Below are 14,981 nucleotides of genomic sequence, written 5' to 3'. Positions count from 1 at the left end.
CTCACAGTGGGGCTTCGGCCATCAGGCTGCTGAATGCCTTCTCTAGGCATCCTGGGCCGCCTTGACAGCGAGTCTGCAGGGTTCCAGGTCCCAATGGCACAGGCTCTGGAACACCCCGCCTCAGGGGACCCTGGGCCTGCCGCCTCTGCAGGTCTCTGTGTGAGGGAAGAGTCCTTCAGAGATGTCAGGTCCCTGTGAAAAATGCAGCGGGGGCCAGAGTGATACTACATTGGCGAGAGCTCTTGTCTTGCACGCAGCTGACCTCGTTTCTATCCTGGCCCCATATATGGTCCCACGAGCACTGCCAGGAGTAATTCCTAAGGGCAGAGGTAGTAGTAACCCTCAAGCATTGCCAGGTGTGGCAACAAAACCCCCAAAAAATTCAGGGCCAGAGAGAGAGTACAGGGGTTAAGATGCATCCCTTGCATGAAGCTGATCACAGTTTGATCCTGGATCCACCCAGAGCCAGAGTAACCCCTGATGGGCCAGAGCCTTAGTACAGCAGGTGGGCGCTTGCCCTGCAGCAGGCCAATGTGGGATTGATCTCTAGCACCCCAAACGGTTCCCGGAGCACCACCTGGGGTGATCCTTGAGTGCAGAGCTAGGAGTAACCCCTGAGCATCTTCAGGTGTGAAAACTAAAAACAAACAAACAAACAAAAAATGTAGCCCTTGAGCACACAGCCAGGAGTGGCCCCTGAGCACCCCCACCCCTAATGACAATGGCAAGGATTGGGGCAGAATCTGGTAAGCACAGGGGTCTCAGGAAGCCAGGAAACAGCAGGAGAGGGTGACTGACCTTCTGACCCCAGTCCCCTCCTCTTCACCGGTCCTTCCCTGCCCCATTCTCAGTGTGGTTGGTGTCAGGATCCAGCTCCCGCACAGCAGGAGGCAGAATGAAACCCCAGGGCCCCAGGCCTTCCTTAACAGGGAGGGTCTGGCCATCGGCCCATCCCCTCCCCCATCTCGGTGCTGCGGGTCAGAGGCCTCTGCCTGCAGCCTCCCACTCTGTCTGCTGTCCACACTGCAGCAAAACCCACCTCTCTTAGCAGCCAGCCAGCAGAAGTCATTCTGACAGTTGCCAGCTTCAAGAGGTTCACTGACGAAAGCCAAATGCCCTGCCCCGGCTTTTAAGGCCCCTGGGATGTGTCCCTGTCACTCTCATCCCCCACACCCTGAGCCCAATTCCTCTAGAGGAGGGCGGGGAACCCCTTTCTGCAAGGGCCTGTGGATATTTATAACGTCATTCGCTCGGAGAGAGTGTGAGAATCCTTTTGGGCAGCCGAGAAGCATACATGTCTGCTTCGTCAGAGATCAGACCGCAGCATGTCGGAATTCCCCAGCCCAGCTCCAGTGACGTGGAAACTAGGAGAGGCAGGCTCTTGTCTCTGCGTTCTTCCAGTTTCTGTCCCAATTCCTTTTCCCCAGGACGCTCTCTGTCTGCCAAAGTTGCTCTCCGCTTCTCCAAGTTGCCTCTCCCTTCTGGACTGTTCTCTTCATTCTTCCTTTTCCCCAGCCAATGGTCCTACTGGCTGCTGGCATTGACCAGGAACTGTCCTGGAGACAGTCCAGGTCTTCGTTACATTCTTAAATACAATCTTTAAGATCTTCACTGTATTCTTGAGACCTTTGTCCAGTCCTCGTTGATTGAGATAAGCCACAAAGATGGCAGGAGATCTGTCCAGGGCACGCAGCATGTTCTCTGCAGACTAGAACAAGAGTTAGGGACATGGTAAACTCATTCCCAATCTACCCATCTACACGGTTTAGGATGTGCTGCCGTGGGAAGGACTTGGGACTCACAGGCCCCAGGGCAAACTCCCTGTAGATTCCTCACCTGATAAGTGAGAGGCCCCTGTCTCACTCAGGTCCAGGAAGAATCAGATAAATGAACATAGATGTGGACCGGCGAGTGTCGGAGCTGGGTGCTTTAACTGTTCTCCTGAGTCACCGTATCAGGGACTAGATTGAGGATCTCTTTTTGCACAGAACTCCCAGACTAGAGACCCCTTTGGCCGCCTTGCTCCTCACACCCCCCCACCCCCCACCCCACCGTCTTGAGAAAGCCGAAGGTCTTTCTTTTTCTCCGCCTTACTTTAGCCTTCAAGCCCTGAACAGAAAACCTTCCTAGCCCAACGTATTTCTCTGAACCTCCAGGATTCTGTTTGTCTTCCTGCGTGTTCCTTCCCGCTGTCACGGCAGGGCTCTCTAAAGCGAATAGAATGGCAGGCCCCTGTGTGGGGATAATCGAGAAGAACTAGAGGAAGCAGTGATGATGGTCCAGAATCCTTCTGACTGGGACCCTGGTGGCCTGCGCGTGTTGTTGTGGGTTTAAGAAGCTCCGTGGTAGGTAGGAGACGGCTCAGAGGGCTGAGGGCAGGCTCAGTTTCAGGAGGCCTGGTTCAGACCCCACATGGTCCTCAAACATTGCCAGGGGTGACTTCGGTGATTTTCCTTGTAATGTTTACTTGTGTTTTTTTGGTTTTGTTTAGTTTTGTTCTTCTGGTTTTGGTTGTTTTGTTTTGGGGGGGAGGGATTTTGGCCATACCCAGCAGTGCTCAGGGCTTACTCCTGGCTCTGTGCTCAGGGATCACTCCTGGTGGGGCTTAGGGGAACCGCAAGGGCTGCCGGAAGTCAAACCCCGGTCAGCTACATGTAAAGTGAGTGCTCTGCCTGCTGTGCTCTTTCTCTGGCCCTGGCTGTGGTGATTCTGACTCAGTGTGGGATGGGGGGACATGGCAGAAAGCCATGACAAAGCCCCAGGGGTTGGGAGTCCTGTCCCGTTTGTTCTCATTGGTCAGTCTCTAAGCAAACCTTCTGGTGGTCACTGGCCACCTTCGCCGTGCTTAGCCCCTGGAGCTCAGGAAGGGCTGCCCAGCCCGCCAGCCGCTCCCCTGCAGGGCCGGACGCCACGCCTGGTGTCTCAGCATCACCGCACCAGAGGCGTCCGCCTCTCCTGCCAAATCAAATGCTTCCCTAAATATTTCTCTCCCACTCTCCCACCTCCAAGCCTTTCCCCGTGTGGAATGACTTTCTCAGCCAATCCACCAGCTGCAGGCCCCGTGTCTCCCAGCCCGCCACCTCCTCCACAGAGACATTTGCCACATTTCTCTTCCTCTGAGCCTGGGAGAGCTCAGGCACAGCCGCGGGCGGCCCCTCTGCAGTTCCCCTGCAGACTCCTTTGTCCCTAGCTGTTGGGGTTCCCCAGTCCTGACAGTCCCTTCCTTGCTCCCTCCTTTCCCACTTGAGAAAGGGCCCCTGATCCACCCTTATCCCATTCATTTTATGCAGCATTTAGTTCAGTATTGCCTCTCCCAGGAAACCTTCCCAGCTCTTCTTTTTACCAAGGAAGACCCCACAGAAGAATCTGGGGAGGGGCCCTTGCCCACAGGCACGACTGTCCACTTGTTCATGTGTTGTGGCAAGGTCCAGACTTTGAGCCACACAGCTCATAAATGAATCCCAACTTCAGAAAGGATGGTCTGTAAACTTCTCTCTGCCTAGGCTTTCTTAGCCCTCAGAGAGGAGAAGGAGGAGCAGGAGAGAGAGCCAGGGTGAAGGTGCACGTGCCCAGACTGGCACCAGAGGAACCCCTCTCTCCCAGCACCACCAGATGTGGCCCAGAAGCCACTGAGCACACCAGGGCATCTCTGGATGTTCCCAGCAGCGCAGGACCTGAGAGCACCCCAATATTCAGCCTTATGGCTCAGCTGGCTGAGAATTGCTAGGAGGGACCTCCAAACCCCTCTGAGTACCTTTGGGGACTCCATCACCGAAGGTAAGTTATGCACTCCTGTGTCACTGAAGAACTGTTTACAATAGCCAGAATCTGGAAATAACCCGAGTGCCCGAGAACAGATGACTGGATAAAGAAACTATGGCACATCTACACAATGGAATACTACGCAGCTGTTAGGAGAGATGAAGTCATGAAATTTGCCAATAAATGCATGGACATGGAGAGTATTGTGCCGAGTGAAATGAGTTGGAGGGAGTGGGACAGACATAGAATGATTACACTCATTTTCAGGATATATATGTATGTGTATGTATATATGTGTATATATACACACATTACATATAATGAGAATAATATCCAAAGACAGTGGAAATGAGGGCCAGGAAGACCAGTCCATGGTAGGAAGAAGCTTGTTGCCACAAGTTGTGGGGGAGTGCAGATAGAACAGAGAAGGGACCACGATGATAATGACAGTTGGAAAGGATCACTCTGGACAAGAACTGGGTACTGAAAGGAGGTAAAGTGACATGCATGGTAACCTTTCAGTAACAGTATTACAGACAGTGCCTGAAGGGAGATAGAGAGAGAATGAGAGAGAGAAGAAAATTATCTGCCATAGAGGCAGGCTGGGTGGGGAGGGAAGCTGGGGGGACACTGGCGTGGGAAATGTACACTGGTGAAGGGACGAGTGTTGGAACACTGTATGACTGACACCCAACCACGAGCAACTTTGTGACTACGTATCTCATGGTGGTTCAACACACTTTTTAATTAATTAAAACAAAGAAGAACAACCTGAGAACTGTCTCTAGTAGGAAGCGCGTGGCTGTTGGGGAGACGGGAGAGCTGGGACATACGGGGACCCTGGGATAAAGGTGGCAGGATACTGGCACTGGTGGGGGTGTGGTGTTGGAATGCTTTGGCATGAAATCCTGCCATTACCAATATTATAAATCATGATGCCTAAAATAAAGTTCAATAAATAATAACGCAAGGTTCTAATGCCCGACGTTGTAAGGACTCACTGAGTCTGCCCGTGTGCGTGTGGACAGCGCCTGAGTGGAGGAAAGGCGAGTTCTTGATGAATGTTGGGGATGGCTACTATGTTTCGTCCTCTCATTCTACAGCACAGAAGAACAAAATTTGCAAGGCTGGATGGGGAAGTCGAGGAAAGAACCAGCTGGGAGATCACAGAGTGGGGTGTGGGGAGACTTGGCAGGCAGATCATTAGCTTTGCCCCTGCCAAGAAAAATAAATAAAAGGAGGTTTGGACTTGGGGAGGAGAGGGACAGACAGGGACGTCCCCTCAGCTGGAACCATGCTCACCTGTCAGCCCGTGGGCAAGTGACCCACTTGCAAAAGCTTCTTGGTTGTATCTGCAGGGCCCGAGCCTCCACCGGCCTGAGTTTGGGGGCAGAGTGGGTCGGGAGTCAGGACAAACTCAGTAGCAGCTGCAAACTTGGTCTGCCAGGAGCCCCGGGCCACCTCCAGGACCTTCTCTGAGGGGCTCCAGGCTCCCTCTGACCCCCACTCTGCTCTCAGCCCCCGTGCCACTGCCCTGTGGGTTGGAAGCACCAGGACGAGAGCTGGAAGACACGGGCAGTGGACCGGCATTCTGCTGCTCACCTCCCTCTCCCCCCAGGGGTGGCCGAGGGTAGAGGGGACTTGCCGAGGTCACAGAGCAAACGGGCACAAAGGCTTCTAGAGGCGAGAATGGAGTTGGCCAGACAGAAGCCCTTTTCTTTCTTTACTTTCAAAACAGAGGCCACAGTCAGCGGCGGGCAACGCAGGCCCAGGGGTTCAGAGCTCAGGGCCACAGGGTCACAGCCAGGGATACTTCAAAAGCCACGTGGTGCCGGGACAGAATTCAGGGCCTCCCACATGCAGGCACGGCTCTGCACTTCCGGGCGGGTTCCTCTTGTTTACTCAAATCGGAGTTTAGTACCGAAGACTCTTCCCTACGGTCCTTATGTTATTTCTAGTCCATCTTCAAGTGCTCTTTCAGCCTTTATATCACCACCATCACTACAGACTTCCTCTTTATCCATAGCATCTTCCCCCCTCTGCCCTATTTCTTTACTTCCTTCCTTCCTTCCTTCCTTCCTTCCTTCCTTCCTTCCTTCCTTCCTTCCTTCCTTCCTTCCTTCCTTCCTTCCTTCCTTCCTTCCTTCCTTCCTTCCTTCCTTCTCATCCTATTGAGTGTCTGGCACACGTCTGGTCTGGTGCTGGGCTCTGGGGAGCCACAGTAGAGAGCTGGGCGTAGAAGGCTCGGGAACATGGGCAGAGGGGAGAAGGATAGGGCATTTACAGCAGCAGCCCTCTGGCCAGAGGGGTACGACGGGACTAACAAGTGCATATTCTTGTGTGTGTGTGTGTGTGTGTGTGTGTGTGTGTGTGTGTGTGTGCGAGCGCGCACGTGTGCAGGGCATGAGGGGCCCTGCAAAGAGCCGAGGGAAGGGGAACAAGTGGCAGAGAACAGACCTGTTGAGGTGACAGGCCTTGGTGGCACATGCAGGGGAACTCGGATCGTATCTGCATTTTCAGACCCAGAGTAGCATTTCCAGAGAGGAGGAGGGGCCATGTGGGGGTGGGGGCCTTTGTCACTGACATTAGCCTGTCAGTGGAGTCTGGCTGCTCCCTCCTGCTTTATGCCGATCTCCACCCAGTGCTCCCCCTTTCTCCTCCTCCTCCTCCTCCTCCTCCTCCTCCTCCTCCTCCTCCTCCTCCTCCCCCTTCTCTTTATTTTCCCCCTCCCCTACTTCTCCTTCTTCCTCCTCTTTCCCTTCCACTGCCTCTCCTTCTCCTTCTTCTACTCATCCTTCTCCTTGTTTTTGGAGGGGTGGGTGACACTGGCAATGCTTAGAGGTTACTCCTGGCTCTGTACTCGGGAATTACTCTCAGCGGACTCTGGTGCTGGGGATGGAACCTGGGTTGACCTCTTGCAAGGTAAACACCCCACCCACTATGCTATCTCTCCAGCCACCACACCCCACCTCCTGTCTTTTTTTTTTTTATTAGCTATATTGATTAGTCTCCTTTAATGGATTATCTGGACTCTCCTCGTCTTCTTTTTGTCAGGCTCCCTGACAGGAACCAGCTGTGTCCTACTCCACAGACCCAGAGCCCCTGCCTGGGCCTCCACTCCTGGCTTTACTGCCAACCAGCCTGTACAAGAACAGCTTATTAACAACATACTTATTCAGGGGGGCTGAGTGATAGTACAGCGGGGAGGGCGTTTGCTTGCACTGGGCTAGACCGGGTTCAACACCCCCCACACCCCACCCCAGCGTCTCTCATATGGTCCCCTGAGCCCTACTAGGAGTAATTACTGAGTGCAGAGCCAGTAGTAACCCCTGAACATCGCCGGTGTGACCCAAAAAATCAAAAACAAGCAAACAAAATAAACATAATTATTCATAGCATTGGGCTGGAATGATAGCACAGTGGGTAAGATATTTGCTCTGCATGCGACTGACCCGGGTTCAATTCCTCCGTCCCTCTCGGAGAGCCGGGCAAGCTACCGAGAATATCCCGCCCACATAGCAGAGCCTGGCAAGCTACCCATGGCGCATTCAATCTGCCCAAAACAGTAACAACAAGTCTCACAATGGAGACGTTACTGGTGCCCGCTCAAGCAAATTGATGAGCAATGGGATGACAGTGATACAGTGATTCATAGCATCAAGGTATTAATAAGCAAGAGCAAAATTAATAACATTTGCAGGGCAGTTTCCACTGTCAAAGCCTGCCCTCCCTCAGTCTTGCGCCCTCTACAGGGGAGGAAGTTTCATTACACCTGGTGGCTAAGTCTCCAGGAGCAGGTCTTGAACTCTGTAAGAGCCAGTGAACTCTGGGGAACTCTGTTATCAGGCTTGGCGTGTGGATTACTGTTACTGTGTCTAAAGGCACTCCATTTATTACTTCTGTCCTGGGACAAACAGGAGTACATAATGCTAGCCCCATGGTTTACTCTTGGGCAACACTTCCTATACCTCAGCAAACAAGCTTGAGCAAGAGCTTTTTAACCTGAATTTATTTCATTTATACAGGTTAAAATCACAGAGCAGTCATCACAAATTGATTTTGATTGATTTGTTGCCTGATAATTCTATTTGCCATTTCATTAAGTTTTGTTGGAACAAAAAATATGAAACAAATTCATTATGTCCCCATCAAGGGGACAGGCTGGGGGGGGCAGGGAGGGGAACCCAGGACATAGGTGCAGGGAAGGTCCCACTGGGGGTGGGGGTCTGTCTAGGAACGTTGCATTCTGGAAAAAAATACTCTAATACTCTATGATGAACAACTTGATATATTATAGTGTCTTCATAAAAATAAATTTTTTAAAAAAGGGAACAAAAGAGATTTTGGGGGGGTCCAGGGAGCAGTGGGGTCTCCCCTGCAGTGCTCTGGAGGCCTAGGTGGCCCCATTGGTGATCTTCAGTCAGCCAGGCCAGAGCTCACTGATGCCACTGGGCCCTGCGATCTGGACACAGCTGGGCTACCTTGGCAGTGCTCAGGGACCTTCTGGGCTCTCCTCTGTGGTGCCTGGGGTCACCAGGCTGCGCCTTGACATCCATGGGGACCACCGGACACCAGGAATCAAACCAGGATTGGCTGCCTATGAGGCACGTGTCTTAACCCCTGCACTATCTTTCTGGCCCCCTGTTAATTTTTAGGTATTTGTTTGTAGGCCACATCTGGCAGTGCTCAGGGCTTACCTCTCAGGCTCTGAGCTTAGGGATCACCATGGCAGTGCTTGGGGGACCCTAAGGGGTGCCAGGGGTCAAACCCAAGTCAGTTTCATGCAATACAAGCACCTTAGCCCCGTACTCTCATTCCAACCCTGAGGTTTTCAGATTTAAAAATACTACTAACCAAAGGTAGGCTGGAACAATAGCACAGTGGGTAGGGCGTTTGCCCTGTACGAGGCCAACCTGGGTTAGATTCCTCCGTCCCTCTTGGAGAGCTCAGCAAGCTACCGCGAGTATCCCGCCCGCACAGCAGAGACTGGCAAGCTACCCATGGCATTTTCAATATGCCCCAAAACAGTAACAACAGGTCTTATAATGGAGACGTTACTGGTGCCCGTTTGAGCAAATCAATGAGCAATGGGATGACAGTGCTACAGTGCTACTAACCAAAGTCCTTAGTAATAAATGCCTATCACCAGGCAGCTAGCGAAACTGAAACAAAGATAATAGACTCTACCCTGCTCCCTGAGGAACAGGAGCCCCGCTCACAGCCCTGGCGCTGATTTCCCATTCTGCAGGCTCCCACGGGGATGGAGACTTCTGCGGGGCATGTCTACGTTCCAACCAGAAAAGTCGGAGGCAGGAAGACACGCGCCCGCCCATCGTTCTGCGGCTACGCTCCCCTCCCAACCATTTCTCTAAAACAGTCACTGGGAACAGCGGCCCCAGCACCAGAGTCGCCCAGCCCCGAGTGTGCCTGGTGCCAGCTTAGCGCAGACGACAGCCTGGAGGCCGTTTTCGGCCCCCTCACTCCCCTCCATGGAAATCACGCATCAGCCTTTGCTGCTTAGCTTCTGGCCCTGCTCGCCCTGGGCCACTGGCCCCAGATGCCTCTCTCTGGGCCTCCCTTCCCCTCCCCTCCCAGTACGCCAGGCTCCTCCCCTCCACTCCTTTGCCGCCTCCTCCTTGGGTTCCAGCCAGCATGGGACCACCCGCCTGCTCAGTGCCCCCCACTGGGGAGGCCCCTCGCCTCACACTCTGTTCCCTGCAAGCAGAGGTCTGGGGTTTGCCCAGCCGGCCCCGAATAGCTCTCATCTCCCTGTTGTACCAGTCTGGGACTTGTCCACGAGTCCCCGCTCTCCTCTCTGTCCCCACAAGCCCTGGATTCTCCAGCCTCGCCATAGAGTCCCCTGCTGTCCCTTGGCATCTGACCTCAGCCCAGGGCCTGGCATTTCTTGCTGGGGCCAGTAAAGCCACCTGCTGGGTGCAGCATCACCTCTAAGCCGAGCTCTTTAGGGCAGCCCCTGGGGTCCTTTGAAAATGAATCTCAAAGACTCCAGCAGGCAGGCGCTTGCTCTGCATGTGGCTGCCGGGCTTCCATCCTCAGGGACACCCCGAGTCCCAGGAGCCATCCCCAACACTAAGGGTGTGGCCCCAACAAACGGGGAGAAACAGAGTCTGATCTCATCTTGTTCCTGCTGGAGCTAAGCCCTCTTTGCTATGGAATTCACCGCGGCCCCACAGCTTCCCGTCATTGGCCCCGCTCATCTCTCTAAGCTAATGGAACACGGGCCAGGCCTGGCACTCTCCAGGCCCGGGGAGCTGACGGCTCTCTTAGAGTCTGGGTTTCCTGTCATTGTTGTTGTTGTTGCTGTTGTTGTTCTTTTACCCATACCTGGCAACGCTTGGGGTTACTCCTGGTTCTGTGCTCAGGAATCACTCCCAGGTCAGCCACGTGCAAGGCAAACACCCTCACCACTGTACCACTGCTCCGGCCCTGGCAGCTCTTTTAGGAATCTGTTCTGCCCTGGTGTGGCTCAAGCCCCCTGCCCTGTGCCTCTGCCACCCCCCGCCCAGCCCCCGGCATCCTCCTTCTACCTGCCCGTCCACCAGACTTCGCCATTGCCGACCACCCCCGCTTCCCTGCCTCTCAGCCCCCGCTCTGAGAATCCAGGGCGCTTTCGCTGCTGGGACCCCAGTGTTGGGCCCAGGACTTAGCTCAGCAAGGATCTGCTAACACAGCTTCAGACACGGTCACTCTTAGAGCGGCAGGGTGTGGACGGGACGGGGCTGGAGGGTTGGGGCAGAGGCCGCTCAGCAGGGAGTGGGTTTGCTGAGTGTCCATGACGGGGCCCCAGGGCGGGTCAGTGCCACAACCCCCAGCTCTGGGTGTGTGAGCAAGGTGCCAGGTCCTGTCCCAGCTCCCGACGACTCTGTGTCAAGGCCGGAGCAGAGGCCTGGGAGCTGGGCCTGGTGGGGCGGGGGTGACTGGCGCACGTGTCTTTGTACAAATGGCTGTCCCCGGGCTCTGACGGGGTGGCACTCGGAGGCACTAGGACCCATCCTAACCAGGCCTTGGGGGTTGTTTTCCTCGGGATTCAGAGAACAGAGTTTCTTCCTGGGCCTGGCTGTATCACAATTCAGGATTAGGGTCTGAGGAGGGGGCAAGTCTCCGTGAGGGAGAGTCTTTGCTTGTAGCATGCAATGAGCTGCCTTAGAAGCTTCCCTTGCATGGGAATCTGCAGCCCAGAGAGGGCAAGGGCCTACTCAGGGTCACACAGCCTGTCAGGGCAAAGCCACAGTTAGACTCCATTCCCACGCTCTGACTCCCAACCCCCCTTACTCTAGCCTGTCTGGGGGCACTGCTGGGTCTGAAGCAACACAAATGAAGCTTGGAGTCTCTGGAGAGGATGATGTTTGGGGTCTGCTCTAGGTGGCTGATCTTCACTTTCTGAGTCCAGCCGCTGAGCAGAGAGTTCTGGTCAGCTGCTTCTGGGCCCCTGGCAGGGATGTGTGGACAGAGCAGCTCTGGGCAGAGAGAAGGGTGATGTGGTTCGGGTCAGGCTTGGCTGTACGCCTGCACCAGGTCCTTAGTTGAGGACTCAGGTCAGAGGGGTCTAATGATGCTGCTGGGCTCACAGATAGAAAGGTGGACTCAGACCCAGGCCGCTGACCTGGGACCTGCTTGGGTACTGGCCCTTGGCACTCGCTGCCGCCCGCCTTGGCAGGTGAGTGCAGGAAGGAGGCAGGTTGGGGAACTCTGGGCCAACAAGTGTGGTAGGACCGGAGAGCTGGTTCAGCGGCTAAGGGGCTTGCTGTCCACTTGGGCTCGGTCCCTGTCACTACAAGCAGTGCCTGGAACAGCACCTGAAGTGACCTCTGAGCACAGCGTCCGGAAGAAGCTCTGAGCTACTGGGTGTGCCCCCCTGAACAAGAGGGAACGAGGTGTGAGCAGATGCGGGGGGTAGCTGAGCTCTCAGACCCACGGAATTTGGGCTTGACTCAACTCGGCTGCTTCCGTAAGCCCGTCCACACTCCATTTCCCTTTCTCTCAAGTCACATGCACACTGGCAAGGAGGTGGAGGGACACGGCGGAGGCCTAGTATGGGGCAGCACGTGCAGTTATGGACACTGCGATTGCCCAGGCCGTGTTCATCATGACAACAACAACACCGGCCTCTGTGAACACTTTATTTATTTATTTATTTATTTATTGCTTTTTGGGTCATACCCGGCAATGCACAGGGGTTACTCCTGGCTCTGCACTCAGGAATCACCCCTGGCGGTGCTCAGGGGACCATATGGGATGCTGGGAATCGAACCCAGGTTGGCTGTGTGCAAGGCAAACAACCTACCCACTGTGCTATTGCTCCAGCCCCCTCTGTGAACACTTTAGAAGGCGGATTCCGTAAAGCCTGTTAAGTAACAGGGGTGAGTCACTTCACATGCCTTCCCTCCAAGCTGAGAGCAAAGGGCAAGGGGCAGAGGGCACAGGAAGGGAACAACACTGAACTCTCCAGTGGGCCAGCCCTGGGTGCAGGGTGAGAATCAGGCCCCCTCCATGAAGGCTCCCCACCCAGCAGGTGCCATGATTCACCTGCTGCTAAGACTGGGGAAACCGAGGCTCGGAGAGGGAGGTGGTGGGTGGCTGACGAGTCAGTGAAGGGGGAGCGAAGCCTGGGATCAGCCACACCCCTCCATGGTCCGGCTCCTCTTTCAGAGCTGACTCAGTTTTCTCACTAACCAAGGGGTCCCTTGGTCCATGTGGCCCTGGGTCTTGGGAGATACATCAACCATGAGGCTCCCGCCTGCCTCAAGCCCCTGAACACAGCTGTGCTCCCCAAGCAGGGCCAGCGGTCACCCTGACTGTGTAACATGGCCCCAGAAACCCCAGTGCTTTCCATCCTACACCCTACTCCCATTGCTTCTGATGACTCTGCCCTTCACCCCGAAGGTGGGAATCCTGGGTATCTGCAGCCCCAGGAGCTGGGAGGGCGTGCTCTGTCCTCAAAACTGGAACACGGGCTGGCGAGCTAGCACGGTGGGCAGGCGCCTCCCTTGCACCGGGTCAGCCTGGCTTTCATCCCCGCATCCCATGTGGTCCCTTGAGTCTCGCCAGGAGCAATCCCCCCCAAACCATACCAAACCAACAACAAAACCCCTGGGATTTGAACACAAGCCAACTATTTCCAAACAGCAGCACAGACAGTGGTCTCATCCTGTCTGATTTCAAGGCTTTGCTTGCTTAATTCAGCATATTTCAACGAAGAAATAAATTGTATTGAATAAGCTGACATACAAGAATGGGTACTCTGTTGATTGATTGTGGTGATGAAATTATGTGTATGAGAAACCACTATTAACAGTGTCATAATCCATAGTCTCAGTATTTAAAAAATGACATTACAGGGGCTAGAAGTAGTACAGTGCTTGTAGCATATGCCTGGCCAGTACCAGACCTGGGTTTGCTTCCAGTACCACGTGATCTCCTGAGCATTCCTGGGTGTAGCAGGGGCGTGGGGGCAGGTACCCCCAGCACTGCACGGCTCAGCCAGCATCATTTCCTCAGGCCTCTGCCCTGAATTGACTGAGGCTCGCAGATGGGGCCCCCACAATCTCCCGAATGCCTGGGGTCCCCCTCTCAAAATAGGACATAATAAAGCATACCAAAATCCAAGACTTGGGGCGGGAGGAAGAGGGTCTGAATTTAGGGAGGCAGCTTGTGGAGAATGAAAGAAGTGAGAGGGAGAGACAGGCGGGACCGGAGTTGGGGTGGTTTCGTGAGGGTGCGTGTGCCCAAGGCCTCGGCACATGAACCCGGGTGCCCTGCGAGGTAGGTGAAGCGGGTTCATCGTGCTGGTCGCTCTCAGCCAGACACAGCAGGAGTGCTGACATCAGGCTGGGGTTCTGTGTTGGCCCACAGCAAGCTGCCAGGGCCGGGCTCAGCCCCAGAGCAGCTCCAGGTCCAGCTCCGGGAACTGCTTGGAGCTGCAGAGCGATCCCACACCAAGTCAAAGGAACAGGGGCGGGAGCCATAGTGCAGGGGGGCGGGTGCTCGCCTTGCACTTGGCTGACGAGGTTCCATCCCCCGAGGCCCTTGTGGTCCCGTGAGCACAGAGCCAGGAGTAAGCTCTGAGCCCTGAGGGATGTGGCTCCAAAAGCCAAAAAATAAAAAAAATTAATAATAAAAGAAGGGATACCATTGCGCCTTCTTGAGATCTCTGGGGCAGGTCACAGGAATGAAACATCCACAAACGTTTCATGCTGTGGCCACCTTAGGGCTCAGCCTCATTCTGCGAGGGGGCCTTGTGCCTTCTGGGGACAGGCAGGAGTTCAGCCACACAGAGAGCCAGAGGTGAGCCGAGACTGGGGGACAGTTGTCCCAAGCCGGCAGGTCAGCAAACGTTAACAAAGATGTTAAGTGGCCACAAGCCTGAGAGCAGCCGCTGATGGAGACACACAGAGACAGGTCAGATATTTCAGTTTCATTCACACACCAAAACACACCCATACAAGGAACTCAGCACTGAGGGTTCGAGAGCTGGGATGGCTACTCGAGCTCGAAACCCCGAGCACCGGGCTGACTTTTACTTTATACTTTTCACTCCACGATCCTTTAGGGGGCCAGTAGGACCAGGTGGCATTTGAATCTTTCGCCTCTGCAGTGTAAAGTTCACTAACATCTAATCTAATCTAGCGGTCTCTCCTGCTAACATATAATCTAAGCCCCCAGGAATGTGCCCAGTCCCAGTGGGGTGCTGACCAGGAATTCTTCTTGGCCGTCATAACTGTAGAGTTGCATGCCCCCTCCACACACCCCTTTTCTGCCTTTCCCCCCTGAGACGTTTCCCTCCTGGTGTGTTTGCAGGAGACCTCGGAGACATACTCCATGTGGCGCAATAGAAGTGTCCCTGCACACACGTTCAGATGGTGCCCCCCAGGGCATACCGAGTCCTGGGTTCCAATCGGGGCTCGCTCCCTTTCCTTCATCCCACACTCATAAGGGGTTAGTCTGGGTGGGGGTCTCATAAACCCCAACGTTGCTCCAGAGAGATTCAGCATCGTTTGAACTTTTGTATTGGGTAATGGCCAGTTCCGTCCCACGTGAGCTTTGGTTGCACTGAAGTCATTGGAGGTCTCACTACCTCACCGTCCACTCTCCATTAGAGTCCATGTGCAGTTAGCCAGAGCCCGGGGGATTCCCTCTGTGCTGCTCGAGGGGGTCTCTGTGGCCATGATGACTGGAATCCAGCGGATTCTCCCCACCTG

Source organism: Sorex araneus, chromosome X, assembly GCF_027595985.1.
Source record: "Sorex araneus isolate mSorAra2 chromosome X, mSorAra2.pri, whole genome shotgun sequence".
In the NCBI taxonomy this organism is placed as follows: Eukaryota; Metazoa; Chordata; class Mammalia; order Eulipotyphla; family Soricidae; genus Sorex; species Sorex araneus.
This window is presented reverse-complemented; position numbering follows the sequence as displayed.